Genomic DNA, 15,265 nt, shown 5'->3' on the forward strand with positions numbered 1-15,265 from the left:
AAAAATTCAATTTAACTGCTATGGGATGTCCAGGACAGTTTTCAGAGTATACCTTGCTTCCTGAATGGCACTGTGTGTCAAGGAAAATGACTGTGAGCTATTTGTGATCTGTCCCTGCTAAGAAGTATCAGCATGGCCAAGTAAGCACAAGCAAAAGAGTTATTCTCTCTTCACTTGCAGAATAAGGGTGACGTTCTTTCTTTGTAAGACTCGGCATGCTCTGCATTGCCCCTGCTAGTAGGAAAGTAGATGGAATCATAAATGCCGAGGGCATGCCTACCTTGGTTCATGAAGACATCTTTTCAAATGGAACACCTGTGCCCTGTTCATGAAGTCCCTTTTCCAAACAGAATGCTGCTTATCTTTGCTACACATTCACCATTTTTTTAAAACTGTCCTTTCGGGTCATTTGCCTTTTCCATGTTGTTGATCATGTATTTACTTTTGCTCTAATGCTTCCTTATTTCTCCAAAGTGTTGCAGTTTCTATCCTGCTCATTACTGGTGCTCAGTAATGATATCGTCATTTCATTATCAGCACCTGAGTAAGCCTGTATATGGGCAGAGACCAGGGCTTATATTTCTTTTTCTTTCTTTAACCCTTGAAACAGAGTTCAGACTATAGCTTCAGTTCTGGAAGCTCACAAAGCCTCCCATAACATATTTTCCAGGAAATATCTTTTATTTCCTTCTAGTCTTGAATATAAATGCTTCTAAGCATAAATATCAAATTTTCAAGGCCTAATCATTAGTGTGAAGTGTACTGAGCACTCAGTCCTTGTCCATATTGTTAAGGTGAATGAAGGATTTGCTGACTATGGGTGGTTTTTAGGACCAGATACCCAGAAACCCTTTGGTGCGTTGACATCTGTCTAGCCAAGTCTCTTCACTCTGTTATTTGCTGCTCTCCTCTCCCCCATGTTCTATGGTGCCATTTCCTCCACCTCATTGTCATTTAATTTCCCTGCCTGTAAAAAGGGACATATGATAGTTGGCATAGAAGGGCATTAATGGATGTTTTTAGGAGGAAAGACTGAATGGAGGCTACAGAGCCTTTTGTGATATTCCTTTGGCTTTTGGCTTTCTCCCCATGATTGTGTCCATCCTTTAGAGCCTCCCACCCTTGTAGACAGATAGGGTCACAGACATGGGAATAGGAGATCAAAGGTCTGATTTCAGTTTTTCCACATTGGCCCTAAAAATGAATGAGTTGGATTGGAAGGTCCTAAGCCTGTAGCTGCTTTTCACGAATTCTTCATTGCCACACATGCTCCAGGTGGTTCAGAATTTCACCTGGGCAATGAGGGTGCCTGAGTATTGGTTAAGTGCCAAGGATTCTGGGTTGTGGTCCTTCCCTCTTACTTCCTGTTGAATAGCCTGTGTGATTAGAGAGTGTAACTAACAGTGCAACAAGAAACTTTTCCCTCAAAAGCTCAACCACCTAAACATGTAAGTCATTCAGCTACATTTAGCTTGGATTTGGGAAATTAAAATGTAGTATCTGGGAAATTAAAATGTAGCATCGTAACAATAAAATGACAGCAACACAACATTTTTCCTTCTGATGTGTTGGTGATGATGATAATGCTAGGAATGTTAGAACAATCCAGTCTTCTCAAAATATTGATTCTCAAACAAGAACAACTTGATTTCCTCAGGCCCCCCCCTTTTTTTTAATAGAATGATGAATAATAACCAAATGGAATTTGCTCTCCTCTATGAGTTGGAATTCTCTTAATTTCTGCATTAGACATTCAAAAAGAAAAATAGATTTGCAAGCATTTTATTTGGAACTTATTCAGGCTGTACTGAAGGGGTGATATCAGCAGTCACCATATATAAACACTTTCCTAAGACGAACTTGAATGATGCCAACCCCTACCTACAACTGAGTCACTCTAGATGGTTTTATAAAAACCCTTTTAATGTGGATGGAAATAATTCAGCAAGAAATAACTTGCATAATTCTGAATTCTAAACAGAGGCAGTGTAAGTATTTGCCAAAGGCATAAAACACAGAACTTTCAACTTCCTTCCTCAATTTAAATAAAAAGAAAGCGTTCCCTGTAGGGATTCAGTCCTAGTCCCTGGTGTTGAAATTAGTTACTATTTATAGTTCACTTGAGATCTAGGACTAAAAGTGCTTTGAAAGAGTAAAGCATCTGAAACAGTAGGAAAGTGCTTTTTGTCACTTATTAAAATTAAACAAATGCAACTTAGTTGACAAAAAAAATTGTTAATATTACTAAGCAGAAATTAACACATTGTTTTTAGAGATTAATGCAATAAAACTCATCCATTAACAATTTCCCACAGGCAGAGCTGACAGAGAGAAATGTCAAGACACAATGTCATATTTGAATTTTATTATTTCGATAGAAAATGAAAGAAGATCAAGCCCCCTTCTCTTCAGAGAATAGACGAGAAGAATTCACAGCAGAGAGAATATATTTGTGCAAGTGTACAAAATTAATATTTCCCTGGAAAAAATATTCTAGATATTTAAAAACAATACCAAGAAGATGATTAAATGATTAGTTCAAATACTGTTCTATTTCAAGACACTGCAATATAGCTATGAAGCCAAGGTATAAAAAATCATTAAAGTTTCTGCATGAAGCTTTCCATTTGTGAAGCACACATTTATTAAGGTATTTTGTCTTAATGTTACCAATAGGAAAGTTCAAACTGAATTCCAGAGAATTTTAATCTACATACCACATGTTCTTAATCTTTTGCAAAAGAGAATCAGAGGCTTACATTTTCTAAGCATCCCTCTATGAAAAGCTTGAGCACTAATCAGTTAACTATGAAATAGTCTTGAAATGGGATTTGGTGGTAAGCAATTAAGGATGTAGTACAATTTGGCATCTGTTGACAATGGTCCAATGGTAACTGCCCTGAAATTCTCAAGGCTGCAATTTATAATTTATTTGTCATGTGTTCATTTGACCAAGAGTATTGCTTTGGATAGTGACTGCTGTGTAACAAACCACCCCCAAACCAAATGGCTTCACGCCATTTTATTAGCTCATTATTCTGTGGATCTGGTATTTGGCGGTTCTGCTCCTCATGATGTCAGCTGCAGCTTGAGATTCCAGTCGAGTTTGAGATGACTTCACCCACGTATGGAATGCCTTAATGTGCATGACTGGAAAGTTGGGATTTCCTCCCCCCAATATGACTATCGAGCTTTTCTCCATGGTGGCTGGATCCTAAAAGCAAGTGTTTTGAGCACACAAAAGTGTAAGTTCCAGGGATTGGGTGGGGGTGGGGAATAGAGAGTTAATGCTTAATTGGTATGGAGTTTCTGTTTGGGGGTGATGGAAATGTTGGGATAATGGGTGGTAGTGAGGGCGGCCCACCATTGTGAATGTAATTGACACCACTAAATTATACAATTGAAAGTGGACGAAATGGAAAATTTTAGGTCATAGATACTTTACCATAATAAAATTTAAAGAAAATGTTCTAATCTCGTTAAAGCCCAAAGTTACCCAGCATCGCTTCTCTATTCTATTGATTGAAACAAGTCACAAGCCAGCCAAGATTCAAAGACAGGGACAACAGACTGCACCTCTTGGTGGGGGCATGACAGAGGGGCATTTCAGGACAGTAGGTGTGATGGGAGATGCTCCTGTAGCCGTCTTTTCAAACATAGCCCAGCACAAATATTTATGTTATTGATATGATCACATTTTCTAAAAATGACTTCATTTATGTTCTGAAATTGAGCCCCTGATCTCAATCTTCTCCTCTTCTGTTCACCTTATTGACAGATGGCTCTCTCAAAAAGTAGAAATCTAATTGTCACTCTCCACTTAAAACTCTACAACTGTTCCACATCACCTACAAAAATAAAATCCAGACCCTCAGCATTGCTTGCAGGGGCCTTCATGGATTGTCCCTTGGTGCCTCTCTAAACACATCCTACTTCAGCACCAAGGGTTTTAGGCGTCCTTCAGTGCTTTGTAGATCAAGTGTAATTGTGTTTCTACAGCTCCACTCCAGATCACATATTTGAAATGCACTTCTTCCCATCTGAATCGTCACTTTGCTAACCCCTCAGAGGTTATCTCTTCTGTGAAGACTTCCCCTGAGGCTGTGTTAAAAATTTCCTTCCAAATGTAAAATGTGCAGCTACTATGGAAGACAGTTTGGCAGTTCCTCAGAAAGTTAAGCATAGACTTCTCATATGACCTTGTAACCCCATGTCTAAGTATATACCCAGAAGACTTGAAAGAAGGGACTTGAGCAGATACATTTTTTAATATTTTTATTGATAATCTTAACACACAAGCATTCTATACATGGTGTATGTGCCAGTTGGAAGGGATGCATGTACCTAAGAAAAGCCATGTTTTGATCCTAATCCCATTTTATAAAGACAACCATTTCTTCTAATCCCTATTCAGTATTGTATGTTTGAAACTTTAATTAGATCATCTCCCTGGAGATGTGACTCAGTCAAGAGTGTTTGTTAAACTGGATTAGGTGGAGATGTGTCTCCACCCATTCCAGGTGGGCCTTGATTAGTTTACTGGAATTCTATAAAAGAGGAAACATTTTGGAGAAAATGAGAGATTCTGAGAGAGGAGAGAATGACATAGCCATGAGCAGCAAAGAGTCCACCAGCCAATGACCTTTGGAGAAGAAGAAGGAAAATGCCTTCTGGGGTGCTTCATGAAGCAGAAAACCAGGAGAGAAAGCTAGCAGTTGATGCTGTGTTTGCAATGTGCCTTTCCAGATCAAAGAGGAACCCTGAAGGTGTTTGCCATGTGCCTTTCCACTTGAGAGAGAAATCCTGAACTTCACCAGCCTTCTTAAAAACCAAGGTTATCTTTCCCTGGATGCCTTAGATTGGACATTTCTATATACTTATTTAATATTGGGACATTTTGTTGGCCTTAGAACTGTAAACTTGTAACTCATTAAATTCCCCTTTTTAAAAGCCATTCCGTTTCTGGTATATTGCATTCTGGCAGCTAGAAAACTAGAACAGTGTACAATCAGTAGCTCACAATATCATCACATAGTTGTGTATTCATCACCATGATCATTTTTTAGAACATTTGCATCACTCCAAAAAAAAAAAAGAAACAACTCATACTTAGCATACCTCTTACCCTTCCCTCTCATTGGCCACTAGTATTTCCATCTACCTAATTTATTTTAACCTTTGTCGCCCCTATTATTTATTTTTATCCATATTTTTTACTCATCTGCATGTACCCTAGATAAAGGAACATCAGACACAAGGTTTTCAACAATCACACAGTCACATTGTAAAAACTATATTGTTGTATAGTAATCTTCAAGAATCAAGGCTACTGGAACACAGTTGAGTAGATATTTTCACAGTGATGTTCATAGTGGCACTATTCACAATTGTGAAAAGATGGAAGCAATCCAAGTGTCCATCAATGAATGAATGAATAAATAAAATGTGTTATATACATACAATGGAATATTATTAAGCCATTGTGATGGTTTGTGTGATGGTTTGAAAGGATGTATGACCCCTAGAAAAGCTATGATTTTATCAAAATCCCATTTCATAAAGGTAGAACAATCTCTACTCAATACTGTATGTTTGAAACTGTAGTCAGATCATCATCCCTGGAGATGTGATTTAATCAAGAGTGGTTGTTAAGCTGAATTAGTGCGACCTGTCTCCACCCATTTGGGTGGGTCTTGATAAGTTTCTAGAGTCCTATAAAAGAGGAAACATTTTGGAGGATGAAGGAGATTCGGAGAGAGCAAGAATGCTGCAGCACCACGAAGCAAAGAGTCCACAGCCAGTGACCTTTGGAGATGAAGAAAGAAAATGCCTCCTGGGGAGCTTCATGAAACAGGAAGCCAGGAGATAAAGCTAGCAGATGACGCTGTGTTTGCCACAGGCCTTTCCAGATGAGCAAGAAACCCTGACCGAGTTCGCCATGTGCCTTCTCACTTAAGAGAAACCCTGAACTTCATCAGCCTTCTTGAACCAAGGTATCTTTCCCTGGATGCCTTTGATTGGAGATTTCTATAGACTTGTTGTAACTGGGACATTATCTTGGCCTTAGAGCTGTAAACTAGCAACTTATTAAATTCTCCTTTTTAAAAGCCATTCCATTTCTGGTATATTGCATTCAGGCAGTTAGCAAACTAGAACAGTTTGAAACTATGAATCCTAGAAAATCATATTCTTAAAGTTAACCCATTCCTGTGGGTGTGAACCTATTTTAAGACCTTTTGATTAGGTTTCCTCACTTAAGGCATGGCCCAGGGTGGGTCTTAATCCTTTCGTGGAGTCCTTGCTAAATGGACGGAGAGAGAGAGAGAGAGAGACCGAGAGACCTCAAAACTATAAGCTTGTAGCTAATGAATTCCCACTGTTAAATGCCAACCCAATTTGTAGTATCTGCTTTGAGTGGCTTTAGCTAAATGGAAAAGTCATTAAAAAGAAAGAAGCCCTGATATATATTTATGACAACATGGATGAATCTTGAAGACATCATGTTGAGTGAAATAAGCCAGAAACTAAAGAACAAATATTGTATCAGAATCTAGAATACAGGTTACCAAGGGCTGAGGTGGGAAAAAGGAATGGAGAGTTAATGCTTGATTGATGCAGAGTTTCTGTTTGGGGTGATAGAAGTTTTGGTAATGGATGTGGTGATGGTAGTAATATTGTAAATAACACCAGAATTTTATCTGAATGTAGTTGAAAGGGGAAATTTTCGGTGGCACATACATTACTAGAATAAAATTTGAAACAACAACCATAGGACTGGACCCAACACAAACAGTAAACCCTAATGTAAACTATGGGCTACAGTTAATAGTACACTTATAAGAATATTCTCTCATCAATCGTAACAAAGGTACCAATGTATGCAAAATGTTAATAATGGGGGGCAGGTCTGTGGGAACTCTGTACTTTACACATGATTATTCTGCAAATCACATCTTTTCTAAGAAGCAAAAAGAATAAAAAGTCCCTCCCCCGTTGCCATAGCATCCTGTCACATAGATGTCCCAGCATGTGTAATGGAGTAATGGCACGCCATCACTTCTCACCCACTACCCTGTGAGCCCCTTGAGGGAAGAGATCTGTCTCTATTTGTCTCTCCAGTTTAGAACTTGCCTTCAGCAGAGAGTTCCACATGTGACAAGTGCTTAGTAAATATTTATTGAACGTCATTGTCCATTTAGTACAAGCAAATGACAGAGACCAGAAAACCCCAAACAGGAAGAAGGCGTGGTATGATGAAAGGAGTCAGAGCAGTGGAGAGAGAGTAGTAGGGTAGAAACAAAGTGGTGGGTTCAAAACTGCAAAATCAGAGAATTAGATAAATGAAAGACAGTTTATCCAGTGTAGATGTAAGAGAGAGCAGGGCACATCTCATGGTTCAGAGAGAAGAAATAGTGAAAAGGTAAGTCTTCCTAACATCAGGACTGGCCATGAAGTATTCTCCTAGATATGGGAGAGGAGCAGCACAGTAAGGCTTTCTTGACCTGAAATCAAAAGTGGGAGAATCTATGTAAGACATAATCTCACACTTCCAGACACTGTGGAGCAACCTCCAGGTGATTGGTCTACCAAGGAGAGGAGAAGAGTGAGAAGTGAAGGGAAGTATGCTTCTTTCCTGGGAGGAGTGAAGAAATACTCCTAAATCCAAGCTATCACTCACCACACTTGATTGAGTATCTTTACTCAGGAGCCAAATTGACTAATAAGGTGAAAGTGAAACTGATTCTGTGTGCTTAACCCTATTCGACAAGGAAGCATAAAATGGCATTACTAGAAATGTGACATGATAGTGGCCCACAGCCAGCCAGGCAACACCCACCTTGAAGTAACCCATAGACATCTTTTGACAAAGTAACTATGGTGAAAGTAATCATTGTGGGAAAATAGTTCTTCCACTAAATACTGAAAGAAGAAAGTATAATCATCATTATTTTTACTCTATGGAATATTTTAGTATTAATTTATAACTAAAATACATTGAACTTCTTCTGTATGCCAGGTAATATTCTAATCACTTCACATCTATTAATGTATTTAATCCTTATAACAAGCTTTGAGGTAGGTCTTAAAAGCTTATGGATATTGAGAAAGCGAGGGGTAAAGGGTACGGTATGTATAATCTTTTTTTCTCTGTTATCGTTTTATTTTTTTTTCTGTTGTCTTTTTATTTTTTTTTCTAAATCGATGCAAATGTCTTAAGAAATGATGAATATGCAACTATGTGATGATATTAAGAATTACTGATTGTATATGTAGAATGGAATGATATCTTTATGTTTTGTTTGTTGTTAATTTTTTTTAATTAATTAAAAAAAAAAGTCTTATGGATAGGTCTTATTATCCTGATAGTAAAGATGAGGAAACTGAGGTTAAATGGCTTGTTGAAGGTCACCAGCTATTAAATGGCAGAGCTGGAATTTGCAAGTGCCCAAATTTGGCAGTATACTGTAATTACTGATTCATTTTTTAAAATATTACTTATCTCTCACAACTATGGCCAATTGAATTCGACAAGTGTGCCAAGTCCACTCAATGGGGAAAGACTAATCTCTTTAACTGTTCTAACTTGGAAAACTGGGCAGTCACATGGGAAACAATGAAAGTGGACCCCTAGCTCACATAACATACAAAAATTAACTCAAAATAGACCAAAGACTTAAGTATAAGAACTAAAACTATAAAAGTCTTAGAATAAAAGATAGGGGGGATATCTTCAGAACCTTTAATTAGGCAATAAAATCTAAGATTTTACACTGAAAGTACAGGCAACTAAAGAAAAAATATAAATTGGGCTTCATCAGAATTAAAGACTTTTGCGTTTCAAAGGACATTATCAAAAAAGTGAAAACTCAACCTACATATTAGGAGAATGTATTTAGGAACCATGTATCTGATAAGCATTTAATATCCAAAATATATAAAGAATTCCCATAACTCAAAAACGAAAAGACAAAACCCAATTTAAAAATAAGCAAAGTACTTAAGTAGACATTTTCCCAAAGAAGATACACAAATGGCCAATAAGAACATGAAAAGAAATTCAGCATCATTAGCCATAAGAGAAATGCAAATAAAAATCACAATGAAATACCATTTCACATCCACTAGGATGGCTATCGGTAAAAAAAAAAAAGGAAAATATAAGTGTTGGAGAGGAGATGGAAAAATGGAACTCTCGTTGATTGCTGGTGAGAATGTAAAATGATGTAGCTGTTTTCAAAAACAGTTTGGCAGTTCCTCAGAAAGTTAAGTACAAATTACCATATGACCCAAAAATCTCACATCTAGGTATATACCTAGAAGAATTGAAACCTGGGATGTGAACAGATAGTTGTACACCAATGCTCATAGCAGCATTATTTGCAGTAGCCAAAATGTCTAAACAACCCAAATATTCATCTACAGATGAATGGATAAAAAAAATTATCGTCTATACACACTATGAAATATTATTCAGCCAGGTCAGGCATCAAGATGAAATCCTGATGCATACTGCAATATTGTTGAGCCTTGAGACATCATGTGAAGTGAAATTATATAGACACTAAAGGACAAATATTGAATGATATCACTTAAGTGAAATAACAAGAATATGCAAATTCATAGAGACAGAAAGTAGAGTACAGGTTGCCAGGGGTAGTGGTAGAGGTGGCGAATAGAGAGTTAATGCTTATTGGGTACGGAGTTTCTGTTTGTGGTAATGGAAAAGTTTTGGAAATGTTTGATGGTGATGGTGGCACAACATTGTGAATGTGACAAATGGCGCTGAATTGCATACTTGAAAGTGGTTGATATGGGAAATTTTGTGTTGCATATGTGCTACCACAATAAAAGGATTTTTTAAAGTTTTTTTTAAAAATTACCTGTCATTAGTTTTAATTCTGAGTGAGGTGTTTAGTGACTTTCTTCCCTCTTTATGTCTCATCTTCCTTGTTTTGCTGCCCAGTATGGTACTCATTTTAGTGACAGGGAAAACAGTCACTCTGATTTTGCCTCAGGAGCTCTTCGTAGACCTAAAGTGCTTCATGGGTCCTTCCCCAGGGCACTCTCCACTGAGCCCTGCCTGGTCACCTCTGAATCCCAGGATCTGAAAATTCAGAGAGATCTTAGGACAGGCTCTATATTCTTTTGCTAATGCTCCTGGAATTCAATATACCAGAAGTGGAGTGGCTTATAAAAATGGAATGTATTACATTACAAGTTTACAGTTCTAGTGCCAAGAAAATTTCTAAACTATGGCACCAACAAGAGGTTACCTTCACTTAAGAAAGGCTGATGCCACTCAGAACACCTCTGTCAGCTGGGGAGGCACATGGCTGTCATCTACTGGTCCCTTGCTCCTGGGCTCTGCTGATTTCAGCCTCTGTTTCCTATGAGAGTTCCTCACTTGGCATCTGTGGGCCTTCACTTAGCTCCTCCAGGACACAACTCTGGGATCTGGGTTGCTTAGCATCTCATGGGAAGACATGGTGACGTCTGCTGGGTCTTGCATCTCCAAACATCTGGGTCTCATGTTGGCTTTGTCAGCTCTGAAGCAATTATTCTCCAAGAGTCTGCATTAGCTCAGCTATGTTGGCTCTGAACTTTCTCCAAAATGTTTCTTTTTTTACAAGATTCCAGTAAACTAATCAAGACCCACTTTGAATGAGTGGAATCACATCTCATCAAAAAGTCACACCCACAATTGGGCATGTCACATCTCCGTGGGGATAATCTAATCAAAAGTTTCTGCCCTACAGTATTGAATCAGGATTAAAAGAAACAGCTGCCCCACAAGATTGAATCAGGATTAAAACCTGGCTTTTCTGGGGTTCATAATACTTTCAAATTGGCACAGGCTCAGATACTGCATGGAACTCTCCTAAGTTTTTGTCTCTCTAGGGTAAGCTTGACAGGGAAGGAGGAGACTGCCACAGGGGTTTGCTTTGGGTTCCAGCACTGACTGAGTCATTTATAAGACTTCATCAAAGTGGAATGGCATGATGAGACCTGTAAGCAAAACTGGCCTTATTTGTCTGGTCCTCCTTTCTTCTTGATCTGTACCTCCATCCTACCTCTTCCCTGCCGTGCACTTTTCCTCGCCAATATATCCAGATACCAAATTCAGCATTCCATGCATTTTCTTTCTACTAGCTGTATTTCAAACCTAGATTATTGTAAATAAAAAAAATATGTTTTAAGTAAACCTAAAAAATATGCAACTTTACTTTAGAATCCCAATTCATTCTTTCCAGACCCTTCTTAATCTCACATCTCAAACTCTCATTACTCCTTCCTTGAACTTTTCTGCTTATCTTTATTTTTCTTTCCTGCATTCTTTTATGCCTTTAATACTACATTTAATAACACATTAAAAATGTGTTTACAGATTAAAAATGTCAAGTTCTATATACCTTTACACACACACACACATGCACACACATAATTAACTATATATTTACTGACTGTTGGAATTTACAAAGAGCTTTTGTGAAAAAAATTTGTTTAATTAAAATGAGTAAGCACTGCAGCCGGATTAACATTCTTTACTAATAACTTTGAAGTTTGAACCTCAACATTGTGAGTTATTCTGGGAATTAGAAAAATAATATACCCTGTTATACCTTGAGATACTTTTCAGAAAATGCCTAATATTCTCAAATCAGTAATAATTTTCACCTTAAATTTATTATGCTTTTGGTATACTATTTATTAACTGTTGTTTGGCAAATTCTTGAAGCACACGATTCCAAAATGTTCAAAAAGTTAGCTTTATTCGATAAAATGTTTTCTTTTGTCAATAGTTTGCCAGTATTTTTGAAAGAAAAGTTTTTTAATCTTGAAAAATTAACATTTGTCTGGTTTCCAAAATATAAACTAAAAAATATACTAGACTCTTTGTGTTTGAGCAAATAGATGATTTTCAGAGGTTGAGCAATTCATTGACAAGAAATATTAGCCTAGAAATTAAATAAATAGAAAAATTATAATAACCACAAAAATATAGACTATCATGGCACACTCATGTTATACTTTTTCAGGGACAGAACAAAGTATCCATGCCGCATATGGCTTCAATTTTAATCTTATCATCTTATCCATTATGAATTCATGTGCAACTTTCCCACTGGCAGCACTTTTATAGGACTTATAGATTCAGTCAAAGGAAGGGAAGAAGCTGTTAAAAAAAATGGGCACACTTCAGAGGAATTTTTCCTCTTGGAGCAGACTTCCCAGCAAATCAAGCCTGACTGTACTTAGAATGTCACTCTCCACATGATCAAAAAATATCCTCCGTTATGCTGCCAGCAAGTTTTCACTTCACTTTATTACAGTGCATGGAGTTCTGCCAATTAGAAGACCATTTTGTTTATGAAATACAGATCCTCTGAAAAATGTGAGTGCTGTTGAGAGTTCCTTCATACATTAGAAGTAGCTTAATCAGTTATTAAAAATGGGAATTTTTATGGCGAAGGAAAGACTGTGCTTTATTCAGTCAACAAATATTTATGAGCAAAGCACCGAATATGCCAGACATTGTTCAGGGAAGAAAGAGGCACTTGGACTCTGCCTTCAGGTAGCCTACTTTCTTTTGGAGGAGAAAAACTGTAAAATAAGATAAAAAGGCAACAGCCACAAATAAGATAGTCTTAGACAATGGCAAATACTATAAAGAAAAAATACAGAGAGTAAAGGACTGAAGCTACATATGAATTTCTGGAACCCAGCCTAGTCTTAGATTTGTAGATGGTTTCATTTTATGGAGAGTAAAGGAGAGAAAAATATCTGATAAGTACCCACTGCCACAAAACCATGACTGAAAACAATGGAATGGTCAAGACAAGTTGTCAGGTGGCATAGGTGTGTTCTGTCCTTCACTGGGTCCCAAAAGATGTCCAGTCCTTGTCTTCTCCATTCCTTCATGAGAGTGAAGGAACCACTGTGTGTCTTTGCCTGTTACAAGCCAGGCACTCAGTAAGTGGACAACTAATATATGTTTCTAGGTAGATATGGATAATGAATCTGACTGTTATTAAAATTCTTATTTATAATGAGTATTTATACACATTCTGACTGCTATAATTCTTATTAATAATGAGGATTTATACACATTTTTAAAATTCTTAACATTTTGTTGCCCATTATTGCAGTTTCAGCGGGTAGGCAAATGAGTAGAAGAAACCTCAAGAACTGGCTAATTAATTCCCACTCATGCAGCCCAGACCAGAAAGCTTTCACTTCCTCTCCAGCTTTTAACTTCCACATATGTCACTTCTGAAAGAACAGGCAGTGAGGATGCACTTGGTGCTCTCTTAATAATGCTTTTCTGAAAAAAGAACAGCCTTAGTTAATTTCTAAGTAGAATTCTTCTTTGCCCCCCTACCCCGCTTCTTACATCTTTAAGATAAAGCCTGTCCCCTAGGATTTTCCTCAAATCTTCAAAACAGAGATAAAAATAAATTTTTTTTGCAAGCTCCAGCAATCAGTAAATACATATTTAATTATGTTTGTGTATACAAGTATATAGAACTTGCCATTTTGAATCTGTTTAATATTATTAAATGTAGTATTAAGAAATAAAAGAATACATGAAAGAAAAATAAAGATAAGCGGGGGAAGTTCAAAGAAGGAGTAACGAGTTTGAGATTAATAAAGGTCTAGAAAGAATGAATTGGGATTCGAAAGTAAAATTTCTTATTTTTTAGGTTTGCTTACAATATGAATTCTATTTACAATAGTCTAGGTTTGAAATACAGCTATGGAATTTTTGCACTTAGGTATAAATATGTTATTCTGTCCAGACCTCTCATTTTAAAAGCAGGGAAACTGGGGTCAGAGAAGTTAAGCAGGATGTTTAAATCACACAGTGTTTTGGTGGTAGAGTCAAGACCAGACTGAAAGGCTCATTACTCCCAGATCATGCTCCTTCCCCTAAGCTCTGGGTCTAAAGCAATGTTAATAAATTCCAGTGATCTTCTATATCAACCTTAAAAATTTAACTTCAACCTAAAAATCATATTTCTGCTCCTGCATCAAGGTGACTATGTCCTAACAAGGAAAAGTACTTAGCCGCATAGATGACACTATTCCAGCAAGCAGCTTCCTTTAAACACATTGTACTCTCAAGGAGTCAGTGGAGTTGAAACTCCAAGCTTTCGGCTTCAATGTCACCTCCCAGATCTTCATGTTACGCCCATGATGTTTACTTGCTAAATCATCAGCTTCAGTTATTTACTCCATATCTTTTATCTCAGTTTTCTGGTTGCATTTTATCTATGTCATCTTTACCTTAGTTGAGCTAAAGCTGTGGTTTTTCTATTTAAATCAGTTGTGGGTTTCTGCATGTATCTCTTCCATGTGTTTAGTAAGCTTTTTTTTTTTAATTAGGCATATACGTCTGTTTTTGTCTTTATAGTTGTATGAGGAAAAATTTGTTTTGTTTAAGGTTCTTTTAAACACATTTAAAGCTATTTAGAACACACTTTAAGAAGCCAAAACACTTTTTAAGGTCTTGTTTAACTCCTACCGTTAGCTATAATTGATTCCTTTAAAGTTTGCCCACAGTTCAAAAAGTCATATGGCTCATGGGCCTGGACTTTATACTTTAAGCAAAGAGAGGTTGTTTTATGTTTTTTAAACAACAAAGAGACTTTTAGAAAGGCGACATTTGTGGCTAATGTGAAGGGAGAATGGACAGCGTAAAAAGACAAGAGGGTGGGTACTAATGAGGAAGGCATTACAATAATTTAGATGAAATATCCAAAGTTCTCAAGCAAAAAGACTGAAGAGAAGTGATCAAACACAAAAGAAGTAGCCAGATAAAATCTGTGTGACTTGCTGGATGGTTGGATATAGGCTATGAGGACAAAGGATAACTCATGGTTGATTCCAGTATTTATAGCTTGAAAGACTCAGCAGATGGTCATTCCTCTGATCAAGATACGAGTTAGAGGTGCAGCGTGAGCAGTGAGGAAAGGTAGAGTTTATATTTGCTTTGGTTGTACTTGAGGGACTGGTGGAATACCACTTAGAAAGATCCAGTACATAGATGGAAATATGAATTCTATTTACAATAGTCTAGGTTTGAAATACAGCTATGGAATTTTTGCACTTAGGTATAAATATGTTATTCTGTCCAGACCCCTCATTTTAAAAGCAGGGAAACTGGGGTCAGAGAAGTTAAGCAGGATGTTTAAATCACACAGTGTATTGGTGGTAGAGTCAAGACCAGACTGAAAGGCTCATTACTCCCAGATCATGCTCCTTT

At 37.2% G+C, this 15,265-nt stretch overlaps 1 protein-coding gene across 3 annotated transcripts in view; it reads left to right on the top strand.

Annotated features, from left to right (window-relative positions):
- PRKCQ (protein kinase C theta) overlaps nt 1–15,265 on the top strand; it is a 174,620-nt gene that overhangs the window by 12,768 nt on the left and 146,587 nt on the right. The window lies entirely within an intron of this gene.

Source organism: Tamandua tetradactyla, chromosome 7, assembly GCF_023851605.1.
Source record: "Tamandua tetradactyla isolate mTamTet1 chromosome 7, mTamTet1.pri, whole genome shotgun sequence".
Classification (NCBI taxonomy): Eukaryota; Metazoa; Chordata; class Mammalia; order Pilosa; family Myrmecophagidae; genus Tamandua; species Tamandua tetradactyla.